The following is a 26,221-nucleotide window of genomic DNA, read 5'->3' as shown; positions in this document are numbered from 1 at the left end:
ATTCTGAGCTGACAGACTGGACTGCTCCACCGCAGACTGCATGTTATGGAAGCAGCAGAGGAAGCTGCAGGCTATAACAGAATCTTTCTTCCTGGTGTGTAATGGTTTCCTTCCATGGTTAAATTCAGAAGCAGCTATTCCCAATTGCAGTCTTAAGTGGGACAGTCCACTCTGCCCAATCGCCATCCTACCATTTCATTTCGTGACATACACACACATTCTATTTCCCTGTTTCCTGTTGGTTTCTAAAGCAGGAAGCCATGCCATTGCTGGTCAAAAAAGAGGAAAAAAAATGCATTGTGCTGACAGGAGCAGTATTTGAAACGAAATAAAATGAAATGTATATTTGGGCATTTGACAGTATCTCTTGGCATCGGGTGGCTATCTCTGCATGTGTACATCTCCCTTGCCTGGAGGAACACAGCTCTGAATCTGTTGATTCAAGATTAGGCTTTAAAAAGCTGGTAGTTCTCATTTATTCATTCTCTTTACCAGCAGATGGCGCTGCCACCGAGGGTGCCGCCTGCCTCCCCCCCCCATCTTTCCTCCTCCCCACCTCTCCCCCTCCCAGCCTCCTAATGAGCTGTTTTCTGATATATGTTGGGTACCATAGAGTGAGCTTGAGAACAGGAAGCAGAGACAGAAGCAAAGAGGATTCTGGAAAGGTCTCTGTGTCCCCCCCCCTCCTTTTCCACTGAAAATTGCATGAATTTTTAAAGCTTTATGGTTAGAAACCTGGAGAATTACAATAGGAGGCATTTTTAAAACGTGGTCCTCTTGGCTGGATGCTGTGCTTTGATATGTCCCTCCCTTCTTTACCAGGTAAGCTGGCTGGCAAGCCTTTTCCTCATGCAGACGATGGATCTTAGCAACCTGACATCTTCACAGGAAATTATTGCTCAGGTTTTAGCTTCTGGAAGCGGTATAGAGAAATGTAAAAAGGAACTGGAAAAATTTAAAGCCATTTTGAATTGCCTGATTGTAATGATGCTGGGCTCCTGGGTTTTTCCTTCTTCCTTTTTTTTCTCTCTTTCTCTTCTGTTTTCTACTTTTCCCTGAAACCTTATGGTGGCCTATGAATATTCATATGATATCGTTCTTTCGTGTATGTGTGTGTGTTTTCCTGAAGATTGGATCAAATTGTAAAATAGAAATTTTATTGACAATACAGAGACACAGGGATTGGTTTACATCTTCAATGGAGGTCATGTTGCTCCTAGGGGGGAAAAATATGAGTGTACTTTGTGCTTAGCGTTGGGAGGAGAAAAATCAGTTTTAGTACAGCCTCAAAGCTATCACATTCAAGTGCCACAGGGAGGAGATGTATACAGAATTCATCTTTTCTATACCATTTGCAGCCAGCCCGTTTTCAGAAGAGGAATCCAATTTCCTAGGTTATTAGAATATTGCGGAATTATGTGCGGAATGTTTTATTTTACCACTGTGTCATAGGGAAGGGCATGAGAGATTCAGATGAGTGGTGATAAAAGAGAGGCCCATATCAATCCATCATGTAACTCCCATTCCTCCAAAGGCCCATAAGGAAAGGAAGACATTACAGGTATTTTCACTATGTCTTTCCTATTAATCTGCATGAATAGGTCTGCTTTCTAATTGTATGCTGGATCTAAATTGGTTTCAATTCTCAGTGGTTTTTGATGTACTGGATCATAGAATCAATAATACAGAATCAACTACCTATTTGAATGTGTGGGCTTATTAGTTACAGGGAAATATATATTATTGTGTTTTCCTGCTGGAAGATTGTAAGATAGAAATCATTATTTTTTTCAGATTCATTTTTTGGAATACATTGTGTGTTACAGATGATTGTCAAAATAGAGTGCCATGCTGTGTAAGCAACAGGAGTCTTCAGAATTATGGCCTGGATTTTAGAGGCTGGGAGAGTTGCCCTGAAGGTTAGTTCCCATAGAAAATAGGGTTGTGTGGAATGGATGAATTGAAATTCATGCTTTTAATGCATGTAGTACTTTTGCAATCGCTGCCTAAATCTTACCCATAGATATTTCTTGATTGCTGTAAATAATATGAGACTGTGGATTGTTTATATATATATGTATTTTAAAATGCTTCCAAAAATTTAAAAGGGTTAAAATATTTCTACTGGGTTTTTTTTGTTTTTTTTTGCATTGGAACTTCTGCACATTTGCTTAATATGGATAACCATGACTTATGAAGAACAAGAAATGACAGTACGGAAAATGTCGTTTTTCTCTTGAAAAATCTGCCTTCTGGGCCTTCTTTCTGTTACAAAGGTGATGCTCTTTGAATGCCGCATACTTTTGTTGCCCTCACATGCAAATACTGTGGCTGCAGTTTTCTAGAGATTTATTTCAGATCAGTCTCTCTAGTTGACTTTGGTGCCACGCTCTGGAGGTTGTGGCCTGTGAATCTCTACAGATCTTCTTGTTTGTGTGAGTTGCCTTCAATTTCTTTTTCAGCCAAGGGCAAGTATAAGCTAATGTGTCATAAACAGCATGGATCATTTATGGGAGTCTATCGTTAATTAGTTATGTCTGCTCTCTGTCTCATCCTGAGTGAGGATTATTCCTCCTAGGCTAATTCATAGGGTTTATCCAGATGATCAGCTCAAGGCATGGCCCAGTGACACTTATCTTTCCTGTAAGTCCTGTTTCAAAGGTAGCAGTGTGATATTTACACTAAGCAGTTATACCCTTCTGAAGCCAATTGAAGTCCTACATAAACCCTCAGCTAATCCTAAACAGAGTGATACCCTTCTAAATGCATTGAAATCAAAGGACTTAGAAAGGTACAGTTCTGCTTAGGATCACACCATTAGCTCTTGTGCTTTTACGTCTGTCCTTCTTTAGAGTTGCCAACCTCCAAAGGTTTCATGTAACCAGCCTCAATAAAGAAACAAGACTACAGAACATTTATATATAATAAAGCAGAAAATTAAGCCTTGTATAATATGAAATAAAGCTACATTTTAACATTGGAAATTAAGCCACAGATAATAGAAAGTAAGCCACATCAAACTAATAACAGAAGAGGGAGCTTCACATAGTGGGATGAACCACCTTTCAATAAAGTTCATAAAAGTCCAATGAAGGGTGTAAATCTAAGAATTTCCAGTCCAATAACAGCGATGACAGATCTTCCAATGATATTTTCAAATGCACTGAAGCAGAAAATTTCCACGCAGCTATGCACAGGAGATAGTTAGTGGATGGGATAGTACTCCATTGTCCCCGTTTCACAATTGCTTCTTCTCTAGCTGAATTTTTCCACAATCAAGACATGGCAAGAAGGCTTCAAGGCACTAACCAAGTGCAGTAGCTAAAGTCTTGCAAGCTGGTAACCCTAGCTTCTAGAAAGGAGAGGGTAATCTTGCTAAGGGGATATGATGTGCCACAGAACACCAGTGAGGCAGCGAGGGAAGGATTGGTTCAAGAGCTGGAAATGAAGAGTCTCAAGGCAATGGGTGAATAGGACAGCAGTTCGTCAAGATAATTTCCCACCAGCCTCCTCTGTCATCCTATGAAATTGCAGGGGAATTGTTACCATACATCTTCATTTCCCCAAAAATCTAGTGAAGAACAGGTGTGGTAAAAGTCTCCTCTCCATTTTTGGTAGATGATGCAGACTAACACTTTTATATGAGCTTAAATTGTACATTTTGAGAGGTGCTGGTAAGTAGACAGGCTAATAGCTTTGTGTAGATATAGGCAGTGTTGTTAGTTTCCCAGCATAAATAAACAGGAGCAAACTGATTGCTCATGGTGTAATGCCACTTATGCCTTTGCCATTTTGAAAAGCAAGTTAACATAGAACTCATTTTTGGGAAACAAATGTCTTTCCTATAGTTGTATATATTAGAGATACTCAGCAGATGGTAGGAACTTGTGCGGAATGATGGCCTAGGCATGGGAATCCATGCAACATAAGTAGAACTTGGTATCATTTGTCCCAAATTGTGGGGCATGTTGATCTAGCGTCCTCAGGCTATGTGGCTGTCACGTTTGGTTGTATTTCTTTGCTATAGATGTGCCCACATTCTTCTCTGGTTTTATGCTTCCGGGTCTCTATTGCATTCTGTCCCTTTCCTTATTATGTCTGTTGCTAGGCACGAAGGTGGGGATTTATATAGTTTTGATGGAACTGTTGACTCTGTAAATCAAGGAGAAAAAATAATGTTATTCCCCTGTGTAGTTTCTTTGTAGGGATGCTAGTCACCAAGTTGAGACCTGAGGATCCCCAGGAATTACAGTTCATCTCCAGGCTACAGAGATCAGTTCCCCTGGAGAAAACGGATGCTTTGGAGGGTGGACTCTATGGCATTGTATCCCGCAGAACTCCCTGTTGCCTTCAGGCTCCATCCCCAAATCTCCTAGAGTTTCTCAACCTGGATCTGGCAACCCTATTTCTTGGGGAAGGGCATTTAGAGATCTCTCAGGTGCAAGATGGTGGGGTCCTTGTCTCCTTTCCCTCGCTTCTAACTTTTCAGGGGTATCTGTACTTCACACACCACTGAAATGGTTCAGAAGCAGGTGGACAGAGAAAAGACTTGCAGACATGTGGGATGTTATCATTAAATGACTAACGTCCTGCAGTCAATGTTTTGGTTGCTAAATGTCTTCTGCCTCTCGTTTGCACATGCCACAAGCGAGGCATTGAGCCAGATCCTATGTATGTTTACTAAGAAGAGAGTCCTACTGGATTCAGTAGAGTTTCATCAAATGTATACGAACACAGTCTTACTTGTTTATCCTCATTGTAGTCTTTCTGTCTGGTCCATTTCCCAAGGTGGCTGTTATCAGAGAAAATGAAAAACAGTTTCTTTGCAAAGATAGTTGCAACAGATGAGTACCAGATGGGGTGTGTGTGTGCGAGTGCGAGAGAGGGCACAGTGGTATGTTCTTTTTCCTCCTGGAGAGGGAGAGCGCACAAGGCAGGTGAAGGTCATAAACGTATTATGTACAGTTATAAGCAGTAAGCCCCATTGAACTCAAAGAGACTTATTTCTGAGCAAACACACAATGGATTGAGCTGTAACCAAATTGCGCTTCTTGTGTGCTGCATGTCTCCCAAGCAGGATTCCTGTGTGATTCCTGGGAAGGACACACTTTCACAAGCAGAATACAATAGAAAGTATCTGAAGTGTAACCGTGTTTGAGAGCCAAACATTTCCTTGCTTTGGATTTGTCAAGATTCCTCATCTGATGAAGTGTGCTTAGAGCATACGAAAGCTTACATTCTGAATAAAACTTTGCTTGTCTTAAAGGTACAACTTGACTCCTACTAATGTATTCACTAATTATGTGGTTCATTACACGATGGCTTAGAAAATTTCCGTATGCACTAGGATCATTGCATAAGTAGAAGTGTGGTGGGGAAACCCTTTTGCTAGCACCTTGTGCTAATTTAGCGGCCCCGTCGCGCAGAGTGGTAAAGCAGCAGTACTTCAGGACTGTTTTCTGAAGTCTCTGCTCACCACCTGAGTTCAATTCCGGTGGAAGCTGGATTCAGGTAGCCGGCCCAAGGTTGACTCAGCCTTCCATCCTTCCGAGGTTGGTAAAATGAATACCCAGCTTGCTGGGGCGCAGGGGGGGGGGGGGGAAGTGTAAAAGACTGGGGAAGGCAATGTAAAAAGTCTGCCGTGAAAACGTTGTGAAAGCAACGTCACCCCAGAGTCGGAAACGACTGGTGCTTGCACAGGGGACCTTTCCTTTTTCCTGTGCTAATTTAAATATAGCATATTCTGAGCTGCCATTCTACTTGGCAAGAGCCGGTTTAGTGTAGTGGTTAAGAGCACAGACTGTGTTAAGAACATAAGAGAAGCCATGTTGGATCAGGCCAACGGCCCATCAAGTCCAACACTCTGTGTCACACAGTGGCAAAAAATTTTATATACACACATACACTGTGGCTAATAGCCACTGATGGACCTGTGCTCCATATTTTTATCTAAACCCTTCTTGAAGGTGGCTATACTTGTGGCCGCCACCACCTCCTGTGGCAGTGAATTCCACATGTTAATCACCCTTTGGGTGAAGAAGTACTTCCTTTTATCTGTTTTAACCTGTCTGCTCAGCAATTTCATCGAATGCCCACGAGTTCTTGTATTGTGAGAAAGGGAGAAAAGTACTTATTTCTCTACTTTCTCCATCCCATGCATTATCTTGTAAACCTCTATCATGTCACCCCGCAGTCGACATTTCTCCAAGCTAAAGAGTCCCAAGCGTTTCAACCTTTCTTCATAGGGAAAGTGCTCCAGCCCTTTAATCATTCTAGTTGCCCTTCTCTGGACTTTCTCCAATGCTATAATATCCTTTTTGAGGTGCGGTGACCAAAATTGTACACAGTCTTCCAAATGAGACTGCACCATCGATTTATACAGGGGCATTATGATACTGGCTGATTTGTTTTCAATTCCCTTCCTAATAATTCCCAGCATGGCGTTGGCCTTTTTTATTGCAAACGCACACTGTCTTCTTGGAGGACTGAATTTGATTCTCCACTTCTCCACAGTCAGCTGCTGGGTGACCTTGGGCCAGCCAGTTCTCGAAAAAACTGATCTCTCAGGAGCAGTCCTCTCTCTTAGCCCCACCCACCTCACAGGGTGCCTGTGGGGGAAGGAGATTGTAAGCCATTCTGAGACTCTGAGTGAAGGGCAGGGTATAAACCCAATCTCCTCCTCCTTTTCCTCCTTTTTCTCAAGCAGTTCCTGGGCATTATACTATACAGGGAGGAAAGCACCAGGTATTGCACAGGGTATTTCACTGTGCTAAGGCTGTTTGCATTGCCTCATTCCTGGATCAAGCCATTATCCCTGCCTATCTAGCCATCCTTGATATTCTCTCCAGGTTAAACAGGATACATTTCTGTAGGAGAAGCTTACAGACCAGAAATGGCTGTGACAGGAGTTAGGTTTGGATGTAAACATGAATATTATTTTATTATCTTTTTTTTTCCTAGAAAGAAAAACAGGATGAAAATGAATATTAATTGGAAAAAATTTAAATATTAATTAACGTAATAAATAATTTTGTATTATTATGATTAGGGGCCGTTTAGTAGAAAAATAGGTGGTGGAGCTCATCCAGGGATTGTTATGCAGCTGCACCTACTGTTCAATGGACAAGGTGGGAAGGAGGAGGTGGAACTCTCAGAAAGGTTCAGAAGCTGTGCTCCTGTGAGTTCCTGCTGAATCTGACGCCTGATTATGATAAAACACAATGTTATTTAAGAGGCAGTGACTGTCTCTTATGTCTATGAAGAGCAGTATACATATTTATACATGTTATAGGTTTACTCTTTGGGATCTATGGAGCCTTTAATTGTCAGAGGCAATTGTTCCCATGTGGATGATCAAGAAGTTTATTAGGAAGGATTGCCTCTTTCCTTATGTGTCAATTGTCCCTCTGCTTGGCAGGCAGACATTCAGTATGCGAAACCTTCTCCTCTACTGCATTCTCCATGCCAGATAACGCAATACCTGTTGAATATGAACCTGTCCCACAGTTGCTAAAAGTAGTAGGAAAAATAGCATTCCTAATAGGGGAGGAAGTTATCTTTTACAGTATTTGCACATGGATACCTACTGTAGTGTTATCAGCGGTGCTGGGTGAGATTTACGTTTTATATTTAACGGTGGATGATTTGGTCAGTAAGCTCTGAGAACAGAGGAAAGGATCAGTTTCTGGTGCATGTATTTGGCCCCTAGCTTTAGTTAACCTTTCCCAGGCTCAGCTTACTAGGACATTACAGGAAAACTGTTCATTTTTTTTTTAATGTCCCCAGTGTTCACATATGGCTGAAATTTATCTGTCTCTCAAGAGGGCAGAGCTTTCAATGAATCTACCCAATCTAAAGTTACATGTGCCAAAGAGCGACATTTGGTGGTAAAAGGTATGGCAAAGTGCTTCTTGGGTTGAGACAAGTCTAATCATCAGCATTATGTTTCTTCTGTGCCCTCAGCTGACAAGTTGTGGGTCTTTCAGCACTATGAATCAAGAACATTTTAGTTTAAGCCAGTGCAACTCTGCTTTAGTGAAACTGATGCATACAAAAAAAAGATCAGACTGTTGCTTGTTGCTGAATATCTCCTGTTGATGACAATCCTTGCACAAGCCAATAGAGATAGGGTATTTTTTTTTTAAGTAGGAACGCACAGGAACGCAGTTCCTGCTGGCTTGGTGTCAGGGGTATGGCCTAATATGCAAATAAGTTCCTACTGGGCTTTTTCTTTTAAAAAGCCCTGTGTGAATCAATGGTGATGTCAGGGGGTGTGGTCTAATATGCAAATGACTTCCTGCGGGCTTTTTCTACAACAAAAAAGCCCTGGAGATAGTGGGACAAGAGAAGCGTGCACAAATTACAAACATGCAATGAATATTTCAAAATTTGTTCCCCTCATACAGTCTGGAGGCCCCGGATACAGGATTCTTGCTGAACTAAGGAAGTGCAGTTCTGGTCAGTGCTTGGATGGAAGATCTTTTGGGGTGTGTGTGTGAATCTGTATCTATATATCTATCTATATCTCCTTTTAGATATGTGACATCCCTGACCTAGATAGCCCAGGCTAGCCTGATCTCATCAGATCTCAGAAGCTAAGCAGGATTGGCCTTGGCTAGTATTGAAGGGTGACCTCCAAGCAACAGCAGGGTTTGTTGTGGTGCAGACCCAGGCAATGACAAACTTCCTCTGAAACGTCTCTTGCTTTAAAAACAAGTCTAGCTCACCACTGAATGGTGTATAACACAAAAAGAGCTGGAACTTCCGGCTGCCAGATAATCTTAGAGTGTCCTGGCTATTCTACACACCACGCATCATCATCACCATCATCATCACAACAATAACAACAATTATTATTATTATTATTGATCTGTGATGGAAGAGAGACAGGATATAAATTTAATAAATGAACAATATTTTGCATTAGTGTGCATTAATGCAGCAGCATGGGGTAGTGGTTAGAGTACTGGACAAGGATCTGGGAGACCCAGGTTCAAATTGCCACTCCAGCACAGAAGTTTGCTGGGTGACCTTGGGCCAGTCACATGCTCTGAGCTGAAACTCCCTCACGGCATTGTAGTGAGGAGGAAGCAGATGAGAAGAGAAAATGGATGAGAGGAGAATGATATAAACCACTTGGGTGGGGGTATAAATTAAGGAAATAAAATATGTTATGCTGCATCCACCATAGCTGGCATCAGTGTATTAATAATACTACTGCAAGACATCCTGAAGAAGAAGAAGAAGATGATGATGATGATGATGATACTGGATTTATATCCCATCCTCCACTCCGAATCTCAGAGCAGCTCACAATCTCCTTTATCTTCCTCCCCCACACCCTGTGAGGTGGGTGGGAATGAGAGAGCTCTCACAGAAGCTGCCCTTTCAAGGACAACTCTGCAAGAGCTATGGCTGGCCCAAGGCCATCCCAGCAGCTGCAAGTGGAGGAGTGGGGAATCAAACCCAGTTCTCCCAGATAAGAATCTGCACACTTAACCACTACACCAAACTGGTGTAGGTATCGGCATGGAACCTACGAGAGTCTGGAGGAGGGCATCAAACTTTGCTCTGGGGGGTTATAGACTCTGTTACATTGTGCTAAGATGGCTATTCAAGCTGCCAGTGAAAAGCAGAGGTGACTGGCAAGTCTTTGCTTCAGCAATAACTCTCTGGGAACTATTAGTGGCTGGTATGAATTATAAATGCCTTGAGGTTCTCCTGGCTTCAGCTGGAGCACTCTCCTGGTGCACAGCCAACCCAGAAGTTGAAAGCAAATGGGAACGTGATTCTGGCATCCATTGTGGGGCATTTAATTTTATAAAATCATTGAGTAAATCACAGAAACCACATATGCAAGTAAATGATGCCTCTCTTCTGCAAAATAAAAGTGAGCAATAACAGAGAAAGGAATGGGGGTCCCAACCCGGGTACATTTTGAAACGGAAAGTTACTATTTATATACTTTCCATACCCAGAACCCAAGTATAAAACAGCCTGTAAGCACTGCCCTTGTTCTGATAGTTTGGTTCTACTTATCTATACTTACATTGGCACTCTTGCTTTGAGAGCAGTTTACATGTGACTGTCCCTGGTCTTCCATCCAGGCATCGATCATGAACACTTGCTTAGCTTCAACAATGACGTAGCATGGAAGTCTTCAGACCATGTATGGGGAAAGGAATAGAATGGGAAGACTTTCTACAGATGGACAGCCATGGTAGCCACTGGGTTTTCATCTAACCAGCTAAGGGTCAAATGGCTTCTTTTGGTGTCATTCATTTTAGGCTACCCAAGTTAGTCTCATAAGAGCAACACAAACCCACAGTGGATGGTACTTCAAAGTACAATGATAATAACGTAGGGTTGCCAGCCTCCAGGTGGGGACCTGGAGATCTCCTGCTTTTACAACTGATCTCCAGTTGGCAGAGATCAGCTCCCCTGAAGAAAACGGCTGCTTTGAAGAGAGGACTCTATGGCATAGTACCATGCTGAGGCCCCTCCCCTCTCCAAACCCCGCCCTCTCCTGGATCCACCCCCAAAGCCTCTAGGTATTTTCCAACCCAGACTTCGCAATCCTATCATAACTCCTTGTTAGGGTTTTTACTTGGAAGGACTTCTTTCTGATATGAAATAAATCTTGCAGCATCTATGTACTGTTAGGGAGGTGTGGCCCCCATAGGGTTGCCGATCCCCAGGTGGGGGCAGAGGATCCCCCGGTTTGGAAGCCCTCCCCCCACTTCAGGGTCGTCAGAAAGCGGGGGGAGGGGAGGGAAATGTCTGCTAGGAACTCTGTTATTCCCTATGGAGATTTATTCCCATAGAAAATCATGGAGAATTGATCCGCAGGTATCTGGGGCTCTGGGGAGGGCTGTTTTTTGCGATAGAGGCACCAAATTTTCAGTACAGCTTCTAGTGCCTCTCCCCAAAGTATCCCCCAAGTTTCAAAACGATTGGACCAGGGGGTCCAATTCTATGAGCCCCAAAAGAAGGTGCCCCTATCCATTATTTCCTGTGGAAGGAAGGCATTGAAAAGGTGATGTGATGGCCAGAACTCCCTTTGGAGTTCAATTATGCTTGTCACAGCCTTGATCTTGGCTCCACCCCAATGTCTCCTGGCTCCACCCCCAAAGTCTCCTGGCTCCACCCCCAAAGTCCCCAGATATTTCTTGAATTGGACTTGGCAACCCTAGGCCCCCACCTATTGATAGCTAAATCCATGGAACAGGACACTAAACAGATTTCCAGCAAACTTGGGGGATTCCCTAGGTTTGCAGAAAAATCTGAAATCTTTTTTTAAAAGCCATTCGGGAGGGAAGGCACTTACCTCCATCTTTCATTGGTGGAAAACGGGAGTGGTGCTGGGTTCAACAGCGGAGGCGCAGCCAGGGATCTTACTGGACCTGGTAGCTGCTGTTGTGTAGCTGAAGAGCCCTGCTGGGCAGGTCATCACAGCTGCACAACCTTTAAAAGTTGCACTAGGCCTGGTGGCAGCTGTGCAGCCTGGGAGCCCTGCTGGATGTTGCCGTGGCAGCCATGCAGCCAATCAAAGCCCCCGAGTTACCCTGGGCTTGTGCAAAATACAGAATTATGCTTAATCTATATGCCTTGCAAAGAGACAGAATCTTACTGTTGACTATATCAGTAATTATTTATTCCGATCTTTATACCCCATTTCTCCTCCAATGAGGACCCAAAGTAATTTATTGCATAATTCTCCCTTCTTCTATTTTATCCTCTCAGCAACGACCCTGTGAGATAGTATAACGAGAGATTTCTTCCCGCATCCAATTATAGACTGAACCTCCAAAGATTTTGCCTCTGTAAACCGTTTAGCAACCGAGTTCTCCAGGATTTATCTATTAAAAGATTATTATCAACCTTTAATTCTGATAATACAGAAGAGTAAAGGAGTAATTTTGGTTTGTTGAACTTTTAACGGCAAACTAAATAGAAACTCTGTTGAAATGTTTATCTTTAATGAATTAAAGTGTTTTCTTTATTAAACAAGACAGAAGAAAACACAAACAAAATGAAAATTAACCCTACAGTTACTGCAAAGATGAATGCTAAAACTATCAAAGTTCCTAGGATTGCTTAACCATATTATAGCAAGTAAGAGATTAAAAAGCAAATCAAGTTTAAACTTTTTGTCTCACTGCTTTTAGGGATTATCAAAAAGTCCAAGTTACACACCCAAGTTCTATCATAATCATGTGATTATTATCTAGATAACTGGTTGCTCATAACTAAATATGAGATAATCAGCATGTGCAAATAAGCCAATCAGTATGTGCACGTGCAGGGTTTTTTTAATAGGAAAAAGCCCAGCAGGAACTCATTTGCATATTAGGCCACACACCCTGACATCACCATTGTTTTTGCACAGGGCTTTTTTTTGTAGAAAAAGCCCAGCAGGAACTCATTTGCATATTAGGCCACACACCCCTGACATCACCATTGTTTTGCACAGGGCTTTTTTTGTAGAAAAAGCCCAGCAGGAAGTCATTTGCATATTAGGCCACACCCCTACACCAAGCCAGCCGGAACTGCATTCCAGTGGGTTCCTGCTCAAAAAAAGCCCTGTGCATATGAGTTACATCTGATAACAAGATAAGAATGATAAGAAGGCCAGTCTAAACTCTTAACCTTTATTAAAACGAAGTTTGAGTCCAGTAGCAACTTTAAGACCAACAAAATTAAATTCTGGGTATAAGATACCCACTTAGCTCTATTCAAAAATAACTGCTTCAATAATAGCTGCAATCAAGATGAATATTTTGCCAAGAATAATGTATTTGTTTCAAACCATCCCGATTGTAAAAGATGCCAAACAATTTAACAAATGGCAAAGGAAAATTTCTGACTTTATTTGAGCCGGAAAGAAACCAAGGATTAAGATGAAGATCTTAACGGATGCCAAAGAGAGAGGGGGTTTTCAACTTCCTGATTTAAGATTGTATCATGACGCAGTTTGTTTGACATGGATCAAAGATTGGATAATGCTGTTAGATAAAAAACCTTTATGGTTAGAAGCCCACGGAAATAAATTCGGCTGGCACGCGTACATGTATTATGGGAAGAATAAAATGGACGTTTTTCTCTCTCACCACTATGTTAGAAATACTTTACTAAGTACTTGGATAAAATATAAGAAATACGGGGACGAGAGAAAACTGCTGTGGATAGTGCCAGCAGAAGTAATAAAAATAACAGCTGAATCCGATGAAGAAAGAGAAATGTCATATAATCAACTGCTCAAGATTCAAGGAGACAAAATTGAATTAAAATCCTCGGAAGAGCTAAATAATAAGTATGACTGGTTTCAAATGCAACAAATTAAAAGCTTGATGGAATATGATATTAAATCGGAGGGAATTAGACGAGAACAAACAGAACTGGAAAGGGTCCTGCTTGGTGATAATGAAAAACTGATATCAAAAGTATATAAGTTATTATTGAAATGGTCTACAGAAGAAGAAGTAGTAAAGTCTCAAATGGTCAAATGGGCAATCAATGTGAATAGAGAAATACAAATGGATGCATGGGAACACCTTTGGAAGAACTCAATGAAGATATCAACTTGTCAGAGTATAAAAGAGAACTGTTTTAAGATGATGTATAGGTGGTATATGACTCCGAAAAAACTGGCTAAGATGAGCAAGAAAATGTCGGATAGATGTTGGAAATGTAAAAAACATGAAGGGTCTTTCTTCCATATGTGGTGAACTTGTGAAAAAGCGAAAGAATACTGGAAGATGATACAACAAGAAATCTCCAAAATTCTGGGCTATGACTTCAAGAAAACTGCAGAGACGTTTTTGCTTGGATTACAATTAGAAAAATTTCCAAAGGAAGACAGGACTCTAATTCGGTACTTACTATCAGCTGCTAGGACAGTGTACGCGCAGCTTTGGAAGCAAGAAAAAATACCGGAGAAATGGGACTGGACTATGAAAGTTTTATCGTGGAGTGAAATGGACAAACTAACTAGAACACTAAGAGACTATGATTTGGAGATATTCAAAAAGGAGTGGAGGAAATTTAAAGGATATATGGAGAAAGAGTGGAAAGTAAAAAGACATTGGACAATTTTTTAGCATTATTGAGGGAAAAAGAAAAGAAGAAGAAAAAGAAAAGAAAAGAGTATATATATTGAATTTTGATCAGTTAGTAGTACCTTTAGTATTGAACTTGAATTTATAACCTCGGGGAAGTCAACATTGGAGGGAGGGCGGATTGAAATGTCATATGGGTTAGTACTGAAATAATTAAGAAATAATTAAGTTTTGTAACCATATGCTATCAATAAATCGTTAAAACAAAAATAACTGCTTCAATTGACTGTCCAAGATTATAGTCAATGGCCCCATAGGTTATAATGGAGAATCGATCTGGTGGCATCTGGGGCTCGGCAGGATTGGAGTTGGTTTTTTAGGGAGAGTCACCAAATTTGCAGCATAGCTACTTGCGCCTCTCCTCAAAAACCTCTCCAATTTTTGAAAAGATTGGATCATGGGGTCCAATACTATGGGCCTCAGAAGGATGTGCCCCATCCTCCATTATTTCCAATGGACGTTGTGAGCTGAAGCTGAAATCCCTTGAGCTGACTGTTAAAATTTTGTGCATTTTAGAGGGAACTATGACCACAACTGCCCCTACAATAGGCTAGGGTGGGAGAAAGTAACTAGCCCAAGGACACTCAGCAAGATTTCAACTTGGGTTTCCCATACCATAGCCTGAACTAACCACTACACCACACTGGTCCAACAGATCGTATCTGGAAATAAATGAGAACTGGAAAGTCAGAGGTTTCCCTTGCTACTTCCTCCAATTATAAAGCCCAGGGGTCCCCAACCCCGTGGACCAGTACCTGTCCGTGGCCTGTTAGCAACCGGGCTGCAGTGTGAGGCAGGGGTGCCGCAGTGCCCCCGCTTGCCCAAGATCCAGATGGACAAAAGAGACAGCATGACCTTCCTCCATGCTGCCTCAGAGTGAGGCAGAGCAGCCCTACCACCCCTTCCGCTCGCCCAGGACCCAATCAACTGACTGGGGGGGGGTCTTTAAATAGGAGGGGGAGGCAGATTAGCCTTCTGCTGCCTGGCCACCTAGTGGGGAGGCAGCAGAAACAGCCCCAGTTCCCCCCCCCCATTTAAAGACCCCCCATAGGGACAGGGATGGGGCACAGGCGGGGGGGGGGGGCAGCCTGGGACGGCAAAAAAACCCACCACTGTCCCCCACTGGTCCATGGAAAAATTGTCTTCTACAAAACTGGTCCCTGGTGCCAAAAAGGTTGGGAGCCACTGATATAGCCTATTCCAATATTACAGGAGGGAAATTCACAGGGGTGAGGGGAAATCCTATTTTCCCATTGCACTCTCCCCCTCTGTTGACTTTTACTCAGTGTCTTCTACTCCTGACCACTGCCACCTGCAAGGCACTACACAGAATATCCAGAAGGGGCAGGGTTAGCTTACCCATTTTTTATACTTGTAAATTTTGCTGAAGGTGCTGGAGTTCTCTAGGTTTATGCTGAAGACCCCTTATTATTTATTGTGGCTGCACTGATTTTGCTACCTGCATAGCCACCCTTTTGTCATTAACTATTGTGATGAGGGGCTTAAGAACATAAGAACACAAGAGAAGCCATATTGGATCAGGCCAATGGTCCATCCAGTCCAACACTCTGTGTCACACAGTGGGCAAAGCACCAGGTGCCATCAGGAGGTCCATCAGTTGGGTTAGGGCGCTAGAAGCCCTCCCACTGTGCCCCCACAGGCACCAAGAATACAGAACATCACTGCCCCAGACAGAGAGTTCCAACAATACGCCGTGGCTAATATCTACTGATGGAACTCTGCTCCATATGTTTACCCAGTCCCCTCTTGAAGCTGGCTATGCTGGCAGCTGTCACCACCTCATGTGGCAGTGCATTCCATGTGTTAATCACTCTTTGGGTGAAGAAGTACTTCCTTTTATCAGTTCTAACCTGACTGCTCAGCAATTTCATTGAATGCCCACGAGTTCTTGTATTGTGAGAAAGGGAGCAAAGGACTTCTTTCTCTACTTTCTCCATCCCATGCATAATCTTGTAAACCTCTATCATGTCACCCTTGCAAGAATATGAGATCCAGCACCCTTGGCCACATAATGTAACATCCAGATCTGGTTATGCTGTGGCCAAAGAAGGGTTATGTGATGGGTTTAACGTGGTGTATAAAAAATATTCAGGCTGCCTGTGCTGAATAGCAGCAATTCAGTTAAGCAGGAATTTTCTGTGAACCTAAGCACCATTTCCTCACACACACACCTTCTCATGATGACTATCTAAATAATGTAAATAAAGTGATTTCATCTTCTGCAGTACAGAATCTGATCACATGCACTCATTATTGCTGTTTCTTTTTAATTAAAGCAGGAAAGGGGAATTGCACATTGCTTAATGATTGAGGTGAAAGTGGGGAGCTGAAATTTATGCAATTATTCTTATTCCTATAAGCAGATACTTTGCTATTGAAGTTATGTTTTGCATGCTACCCCCCTCAAATGCAAGTTGTCCAGTGGATGGATCCATGGTTTCCATTGCAAATAAGGATTTATGTTAGCTGTGAAGACCCCAGGAGGAATTTCATTAACATTTACTGTTAAGGTTTCCATGGAAAAACTGTCTGGGAATTAAAATCTGGTTGATTCTGAATTAGATTCCATAATTTGTTGTTTTCTCTTTTGGTTGATGCATCCTGATTTTAGCATTCATAATTTTTTGTTTGATGTTGCATCAGACCATGATGTTTGTAGTGTAAAAACTGTTTTTAAAAAGTCATTTGCCCACAGTATTTCATCAAGTGATGATCAGTAACCAATAACACCCAGTGCTTTTTTTGTAGCAGGAACTCCTTTGCATATTAGGCCACATAGCCCTGATGTAGCCAATCCTCCAAGAGCTTACAGGGGTCTTAGTACAGGGCCTACTGTAAGCTCCATGAGGATTGGCTACATTAGGGGTGTATGGCATAATATGCAAAGGAGTTCCTGCTACAAAAAAAAGCCCTGATAATGCCTCAAACAAATTTCAGAAGGCAGTCAGGTAGGTCTGCAGTAGAGCAACAAAACTCCCTTTGTTGGATACCAGAATTAAGTCTTACAGTGTTGAATGAAACCTACTTACAAATAAGTATAGTTTTGATTTCAGGCTTAAAGTTGTGCAAACACCAAGTCATTCTGACATGTGAACTACATGAAAAATGTGTTTCATTGAGATTTACATGAGGCAAAATATGAGAATAGTAAAATTATCTGGTAGGCAGGGGTTTAGAATGTAAAATGGTACAAATATAAGATCCAATGACAAAATAGTAAAATTAACAAATCGAGCAAACCTTTGATCTGAGTAGCATGAGCATGCGAAAGCAACAAAACAGTAGTATGTCAAAATGTTAGAGTGTCTGTTAATTTTTTTTATTTTTTTTATTCATTTTGATTTGATTTATATCCCGCCCTACCCCACCGAAGCGGGCTCAGGGCGGCTCACAACATAAAAGTTCTAACAGTGAAATTCAAATTATTAAAATACAATAGCAATTTACATAATTAAACATTAAAATCAATACATCAATCCAACAGTGTGCTATCTATAGACTTCCTTCAGTATTTTGGTGCCGGTCAGTTATAGGCCAACCGGAAGAGGACTGTCTTACAGGCCCTGCGGAACTGTCCAATATCCCACAGGGCCCTGACCTCTTCTGGTAACTGGTTTCATCAGCAAGGGGCTGTGATTGAAAAGGCCCTGTCCCTGGTTGACTTCAACCGGGCGTCCTTTAGCCCGGGGATTACAAGGAGATTTTGAGAGCCAGATCGCAGTACTCTCTGGGGAACATATGGGAAGAGACAGTCCCTAAGGTAGGCAGGTCCTAGGCCATATAGGGCTTTAAAGGTAATAACCAGCACCTTGTACCGGACTAAGAATATTATTGGCAGCCAGTGCAGTCCCAGGAGGCCCGGCTGAATGTACTCCCATCTAGGGAGTCCTAATAACAGCCGAGCGGCGGCGTTCTGCACTAGCTGCAACTTCCGGGTTCGGCACAGGGGCAGCCCTATGTAGAGGGCATTACAGTAATCCAGCCTTGAGGTGACCGTTGCATGGATCACTGTTGCCAGATCGTCCTGCTCCAGGAAGGGAGCCAACTGCCTCGCCTGCCTAAGATGAAAAAATGCGGACTTTGCAGTGGCTGCTACCTGCGCCTCCATAGTTAAGGCAGGCTCAAGTAGTACCCCTAAGCTCTTGACCCTGTGCGCCATTGTCAGTGGCACACCGTCAAGAGCTGGAAGGGGAATTCCCCCCCCCCCCGACCACGGCGGCCCAAGCAAAGGACCTCTGTCTTCGCTGGATTTAGTTTCAGCCTACTCAGCCTGAGCCATCTAGCCACAGCTTGTAATGCCCGGTCCAGGTTTTCTGGGACACAGTCAGGCCGGCCATCCATGAATAGATAGAGCTGGGTGTCATCAGTGTACTGGTGGCAACCCAGCCCATACCTCCGGGCAATCTGGGCAAGGGGGCGCATGTAGATGTTAAACAACATTGGGGAAAGAATTGCTCCCTGAGGCACCCCACAATCAAGCGTGTGCCTCTGGGACAACTCACCCCCTATTGCCACCCTTTGTCCTCGACCATCAAGGAACGAGGAGAGCCACTGTAAGGCCAACCCCTGAATCCCTGCGTCGGCGAGACGGCAAGTCAGCAGCTGGTGGTCAACCGTATCAAACGCTGCTGACAGGTCTAGCAACACCAGCACCGCTGAGCCGCCTCAATCCAGATGCCGCTGGAGGTCATCCATCAGAACGACCAGCACTGTCTCTGTCCTGTGACCTGGACGGAAACCGGACTGATGGGGATCGAGAATGGAAGCATCCTCCAGAAAACTCTGCAACTGCAACGCCACTGCCCTCTCAGTGAGTTTACCCAGAAAGGGTAAATTCGAGACCGGCCGATAGTGTGTCAATTCGGCCGGATCTAACGTTGGTTTTTTCAATAGAGGGCGGACCACAGCCTCTTTCAGAGGTGCTGGAAAATGCCCTTCCATCAGGGATCTGTTTATGATATCCCATACAGGATATCTAAGCTCCCTCTGGCAAGATTTAATAAGCCAGGAGGGGCAGGGGTCCAGATTACAGGTTGTAGGGCGAGCAGATGCGAGAATCCTGTCAACTTCCTCCAGACTGAGAGCATTGAAACCATCCAGGACTCTATTGTTATAAACCTGGGCCAAAAGGAAGGAATTTCTATCTCAGAAGTTTCTCCATCCAACTAATTTACATTTTAACATGCAACATATATGACATTAGGAGAAAAATACATTAAAACATAGTGGGAGATGGGTTCAATATGTAATGGGATAAACAACCAATATCCCTGTTTGAGTGTGTCAATACAGCTAAAAGAGAAATACATTGGGTGGTGATGTTCTTGTCCACCTAATTTACTTTTTAACATGAAAACATCATTCTGGTTTGCCACAGAAAAAAAAAAAGAATACAATAAAATATAGTGAAAATGGGTAAAGCATATGTAATGAGATAAACAGCCAATATCCCTATTTTGAGTATGTCAATACAAAAATTATTCTGATACTATTCTAAAACAGAAACACATTGGAATACTGTGGATGTATACCTATACTCAGTGAGAGTGGGTTTAGCATCTGTAATGAGATAAAAAAAACCAATATCCCTGTTCAGTCCTCCCAGGCCTTGAGGAAAACCAGATAAAGTCATTTAAAACTATCCCCCACTTTTGTGTACTTTTTTGGGTTGCCGGGTCTTATCTGGCTTCCAGCAGAAGGCTCCTGGGTCCATTCCAGGATGTTCTGTCTTCTGTGCAATGTGTGTGCAATGTGATGATGTCACTCAGAAGTACTCCAACTGGGGAAATGGCAGATAGTCTTTTTTTTTTCCAATTTTTTCTAATGGAAAAATTAAGAAACTTGGGGGTGCACTACAAACAAACCTCTTAATGAAATCTCTTTTGGATATAAGAACATAAGAGAAGCCATGTTGGATCAGGCCAACAGCCCATCCGGTCCAACACTCTGTGTCACACAGTGGCCAAAAAATTATATACATATTTTTATTAACCCCCTCTTGAAGCTGTCTATGCAGTCTATGCAGTCCTGTGGCAGTGAATTCCATATGTTAATCACCCTGAGTGAAACACTTTAAGATGGGGATTTTTTCCACTCAAAATGTATTGCATAAAGAAGTCTGAGTTTTTATTTTCCAATTTCATCAGTAGAAAAATAGGGAAATTTGGGGGAGCACAGGGGAAAAAAATCTATGAAATAATTTCTCATTTGGAATAAGTGAAATGCTTCCTAAAGACAAGGTTTTACTCAAAGTTTGTAGTAAGAAAAAACTTACAGCATACATATGTAGTAAACACACACACACTCACTCACACATACTGCTATCCCAAGGCCTGCATGAAGCCCAGGGAAGGGGCGGGAGGTCCTTAGGGGTGAGAGAGGCTCCTGGTGCCTTGCAGAGGCCTTGGGAGGGTCCAATGGGTAGTGTCAGATTGCTGATCTCTGGGTTGCCAGTGGCTTCCAGGGCCTCACTGAGGCCACTAGAGATTTTCCAGGGCATTTGCAGCTCCTGGTGCTTTGCAGAGACCTCAGGAGGGTCCAATGCGCAGCAGACTCTGGGGCGCCACAGCTCCCATGGCCTCTCAGAGGGCACTGGAGGGTTTGCAGGGCATCATTGTTGTCTCCTCAGCTGTTTATGAGTGCAGGAGAGAGTGGAGGGGGTGCTGTGTTTCTGGCTGTTCCAGAGGCCAGGAGAGAGTTCCTGTAACAGCTCCTCAGCCCTTTCACTGGGCTCAGGAGAATGTGGGAGAACGGTGGCAGTGGCATCTCCAGGGCCATTTTGGAGGTTGAGGGAGTCGTTGGGAGAGGGCCAAAGGTTGATGCACAGTCCCAGTCAATCAGGGTGCTCCGTTTTGCCAAGATGAAAGGGCTTTTATTATATAAAGGAAAACTATACAGTACAATAAGGGAGCATCACCAACTTCACATCTCCTCATGATATAACATAAAGAATGTTGAATCAAGGATTCTTCTAGATGAAGGGTGGCCAAACTTGCTTAATGTAAAAGCCACACAGAGTAAACATCAGTTGTTTGAGAGCCACAAGACATGAACAAATATTACACACATGCCTTTATTACATTTTTATTTATTTATTTATAATGGTAATAGACCAGCAAACAATTCATAAAAGTCCAATTCATAACCAATAAAAGGTGATATAGATATACAATAAGGTGATATAATAAAAGGTGATATAAATATACAATAATTATTATACACTAAAATATGATACCACCTAAAATGTACATAAAATACAAATACAGACTTTAAGACACTGACATGGAAGATGTAAAATTAGTGTTAAAACCAAGGATAAACTAAAAACCCTGTCTAAACCTCTTTGTTTCTTCCCTTAATAAATAAATTGTTTATACACTGCCTAAGCCAGCATTTAAAACAGTAAAATCATACAAAATTAAAACTGATTGTCCATAAAATCACACATGAAAGGCATAAAATACTGTTATAAAACTACAAATATAACAAAACATGGCAGTTACGGCAAACAGATTGGCAAAGGTGTTTAGCCATTTCCTGACTGAATTATTAGAGTTTTCCTTATTCTTGTAGCAAGCCAGCCAAATTTTGCTAATTTGTATGTAACCTCAGGGTTCCTATCGCTAAGAAGATTCTTAAGGAGTTGCAATTTTTGGCTACTGGTAAAAGGCATGGCCGTGGAAAATGGAGGTACTTCTCGATGATCATTATAAGCCTCACAGTCAAATATGACATGGACTAGAGATTCAATACCATCATTGCAGCAGGGACATAATCGTTCTTGGAACGGCACCTATTTGTATCTCCCCTCGATCACCGCTGAAGGGAGAATGTCCCACCTCATAAGAGTAAACGTTCCCCTGTATTCATTGTTTGTTAAGCGGTATAGGTAGGGCATCGGGGTCACCCTGTTGATTGGTTCTGTCAGAGCTCGCCATTTGGTTGTGCTATTGAGGTCGTTTTGTCTGACAACGTCCAATATCCTGTTTCACTATCTCCCTAGCATTATCATAAGTGAGAGAACTGAGATATTGTTTGGAAAGGCCGTAATAATAAATTCTGTCCTCTATGGCCCTAATCCATCTTCGGACCAAGGTATCTTGCAGAATTAAACTGATCAAGCCCTTAGGAAAAAAACCATAAGTTTCAACCAGAACTGGATGGCCAAAATCCAAAGCCTTCTACTGCAATCATGCCAGTTTCTATCCTAATTAATGCATTCGGAATGCCCTTGGGTACCTGAAGAACTGTTCTTAAAAATTTTGATTGAACACTCTCCAGTTTTTTGTAGTTTCTATTGATGTTGATTGAGGCATCAAATGTTAGCTGGCAGAGGGATTTAGCCTTAAACAATCTAAGGGCCACAATTATGCATTTACCCCCCTTTGCCCCAGTAGAATTTTTGGATAGCCCCCGCACTCTTTTTGACATTTGAGGTAATCATGTCTATATATTGGTGGTTCTTCTTCCATTCGCTTGAAACATGACCCCCCAGGTACTTAAAGCATGAAACTTGTTCAATTGGAGTAGAATCTAAGTACCAATGATGTGATCTGGGTGTCTTTTTGCCAAAGGCCATTACTTTGGTTTTAGTGTAATTTACCTCTAAATTGTTTTCCGGGCAATATTGAGCGAAAGCTTTCAAGGCTCTTCTGAGGCCTAAGGGAGTCCTTGAAAGTAAAACAGCATCATCAGCATAAAGGAGCACCCCTACATATTTGTTACCTAGCTTTGGTGGGTGGCCTTCTGGTTTATTTATATGCGACGCCAAATCATTGATATAGAAGTTAGATGCCAGGAGGCATCCTTGCTTAACCCCTTTGTTGGTAGAAATGGGGTCTGTCGAATAGCCTTGATGAGAATATTTGACCCAGATGGTTGTTTGATCATAAAGGACCTGAATAAGAAATAACAGCCATCTATCAATGTTGGTGGCTCTTAATTTATCGCATAGGATGGTCCTAGAGATAGAATCAAAGGCTGACTTCAGGTCTAGAAATGCAGCATATAATGACACACATGAGTTTGAGGAATGTTTTACAATCAAGTGATCCAACAGCATGCAGTGGTTTAATAAGGCACAACCTTCTCTGAAGCCAACCTGTTCCTTACCTAGGCAAAAATTGTTCTCAAGCCAGTCTCTAAATTTCCACGGTAAGTGTCTAGCGTATAGCTTGCTTGTTACGCTTAAGAGGCTGATTGGCCTATAGTTGTTTGGATGTCCTTTGTTACCTTTTTTATATATGGGGAAGATGATAGCTGCTCCCCAGTCCTTGGGAATTTTCCCTGATTGATCAATTTGTGAAAACAAAGCTGCCAAAACTGGGGCCCACAATTCTGCATTCATTTTAAATAGCTCTGGTGGAATTAGGTCAATGCCTGGGGCTTTCTCTGGTTTCAGAGTATCAATGAGCTGCTTTACTTCTGTACAACCCACTGGAGGCCAAGTTGGTAAGTTATGGATGATATCTAAATTAAGTGGGCTTGTAATTGTTTCCCTATATACCATCTTATAATGATGTAACCAGGCATCTGGCAAATTAGGGTTACTAAATATATTTGGTGACCTGCTTGATGGATCAGAGACTAGTTTCCAGAGTAATACTGAGTTTTTTTCTTTAACTGCCTTCCAGAGTTCCTCCCAAGAAGCCATAATGTCTTCCTGTTCCTTCAAATGAGGGCCTTAATATTGGGCTTTTTGGTGTTTTAAAGCTATTATGGATGTTGCTTCAGGGTTAGTTCTATATTTTGCATAGTTAACATTAAGGGTATACTTTGCTCTTTTACATTCTGCATCAAACCATGGTTTGTGTGCTCCAGTTAAGAGCTCCGACTTAGCTCTTTTCAATTCCTTCTGTATCTCCCTTGAAATTAGATTATATTTCTCTAGGCAGGTATCAATATTGACTGCATTCACCAATCGGTGAAGGGTGTTATTAACGGACTCGGAGGACAAAAAAAGACCCATCCTCCTTTCCAACGAGGATGTCCACCTAGGGTGATTATAGCTAGGGTCATCTGTTGGTTTTAGCCTAGTGTTATGGGATTTACCGTAATGCATGACTAGTCTTGTAAATCAACTTTTAGGACTAGAGGCAAATGGTTGCTATCACAATATGGAGCAATTTCAAAATGCTGTATGTGGGGAACCACCTTCTCTGATACCATGATGTAATCAATGACACTCACCTCAAAAAGGATATTATAGCATTAGAGAAGGTGCAGAGAAGGGCAACTAGAATGATTAAAGGGCTGGAGCACTTTCCCTATGAAGAAAGGTTGAAACGCTTGGGACTCTTTAGCTTGGAGAAACGTCGACTGCGGGGTGACATGATAGAGGTTTACAAGATAATGCATGGAATGGAGAAAGTAGAGAAAGAAGTACTTTTCTCCCTTTTTCACAATACAAGAACTCGTGGGCATTCGATGAAATTGCTGAGCAGACAGGTTAAAACGGATAAAAGGAAGTACTTCTTCACCCAAAGGGTGATTAACATGTGGAATTCACTGCCACAGGAGGTGGTGGCGGCCACAAGTATAGCCACCTTCAAGAGGGGTTTAGATAAAAATATGGAGCACAGGTCCATCAGTGGCTATTAGCCACAGTGTATGCGTGTATATAACATTTTTTGCCACTGTGTGACACAGAGGGTTGGACTTGATGGGCCGTTGGCCTGATCCAACATGGCTTCTCTTATGTTCTTATGTTCTTATTCTAATGCCCGACCAATATGTGAACTCTGCTGGATGATCGCTAGGCAGGGACCCATTTAAGATTTTGTGGTTAACTCTATTTATTAGCTGGTTAAGGGGGACGCCTGCATAGTTAACCTTAGTATCTTTTGAGCACCTTTTAAAAGGCATAGCAATACAATTTCCCCTTAATGGGTAATGCCTAGTCTTAGCATTGGAGCAGAGATCATCGGATCCAATTCGGGCATTAAAATCACCACCCACAATAACATACGCTGCTGGATAAGTGGAAATCAGGTGACATATATAGGATTCCAACCCTAAAAAAATTGCCTGAGCTTGATCATTTGTCCTGTTAGGGGGTAAGTACACATTTACAACTATGCAATAAAAATCTTGGGAGTTAAGCAAAAGGACTAAGGCAAAATTATTATAGTGAGGGAGTACTATTACTTTTAATTGGAGCAAGATGGATATTAAAATACAGAGCCCTCCTTCGACTCTGCCATGCTCTGTGGCCTCTGCAGGTAGAGCAAAAGTCCTATACCCATTCAATGATGGCTCCTCTAAATTCCAAGTTTCCTGACCAAGAATTATATCAAACTTGCACATAAAATCAATTGCACTAGGTTCCTTCGTTCTACAGTGCCATCCCCTTAAATTCCAAGATATCAGTGATAAAGTTTGACTGATAGAAGGCTTGGATGCAGGTGACATAGCCAGTCATGGTAGGGATGAAATAATATTCAGGGTCCCCTCAGCATCTGAAAAGATGCATCCCTTATTCCCTTCCCCTCTGTGCTGTGGGAGTACATTATTTCCCTCTTTATTTTGAGTGACTATAGTAGGGCAGGACTCTTTGCCATCTGATCTCCATTGGCACCTGGGGATCTCCTCCTGCCCAATATGCCCATCATCCAATGTATTAGTGGTTGGTGGCCTTTTACTCAGAGGGACAGTGCATATAGGGGGCTCCTTAGCCACAGGGGAAGTCTCCTTATCATCAGCCCCATGTGGAAACATTGTTTTCAGCAGTCTTGTTCTGACATCTTCCAGTCTATCAGTAATCAGCTGTTGGGCCTCCGAAGTAAGTCCCCTAAAGGAGCTTAACAGGTCATCCTCCATTGTGTTGTCAAGCTGACGGGGCTCCTCATCATTTAATAGGCTGGCTGACGTCTCATCCAAAGTAATCAATTCAGGCTCATCACCCGAAAAGGATGGGTCCTGTTGAATCGTTTCAAGTGTTTTGTTGGAATGTCCCTCTATTGCCGTCTGAGGGGAATGTAAATTCGGGAGGAGCAGTGTTGACAAAAACTCTGGTAGGTAGAATTCCTTTAGCACATAAATAAGATTTCTGGGCTAAAATCATGGAAGGGAAAGTTGAGCTGCCA

The 26,221-nt window shown here is 42.4% G+C and overlaps 1 protein-coding gene across 1 annotated transcript in view; it reads left to right on the top strand.

Annotated features, from left to right (window-relative positions):
- Positions 1 to 640: 640 nt before the first annotated feature.
- The window catches only part of LOC132585203 (sodium channel protein type 2 subunit alpha-like), a 36,768-nt gene continuing 11,187 nt past the window's right edge, over positions 641 to 26,221 (top strand). The window contains exons 1-2 of the mRNA XM_060257010.1: positions 641 to 822; positions 1,827 to 1,919. The gene's annotated coding sequence lies outside the window, so the exon portion shown is untranslated. The remainder of the gene's footprint in view (positions 823 to 1,826; positions 1,920 to 26,221) is intronic.

This window comes from Heteronotia binoei, chromosome 16, assembly GCF_032191835.1.
Source record: "Heteronotia binoei isolate CCM8104 ecotype False Entrance Well chromosome 16, APGP_CSIRO_Hbin_v1, whole genome shotgun sequence".
Taxonomy (NCBI): Eukaryota; Metazoa; Chordata; class Lepidosauria; order Squamata; family Gekkonidae; genus Heteronotia; species Heteronotia binoei.
Note: the sequence above shows the minus strand (reverse complement) of the source record. Positions and strands in the feature narration are given on the sequence as shown.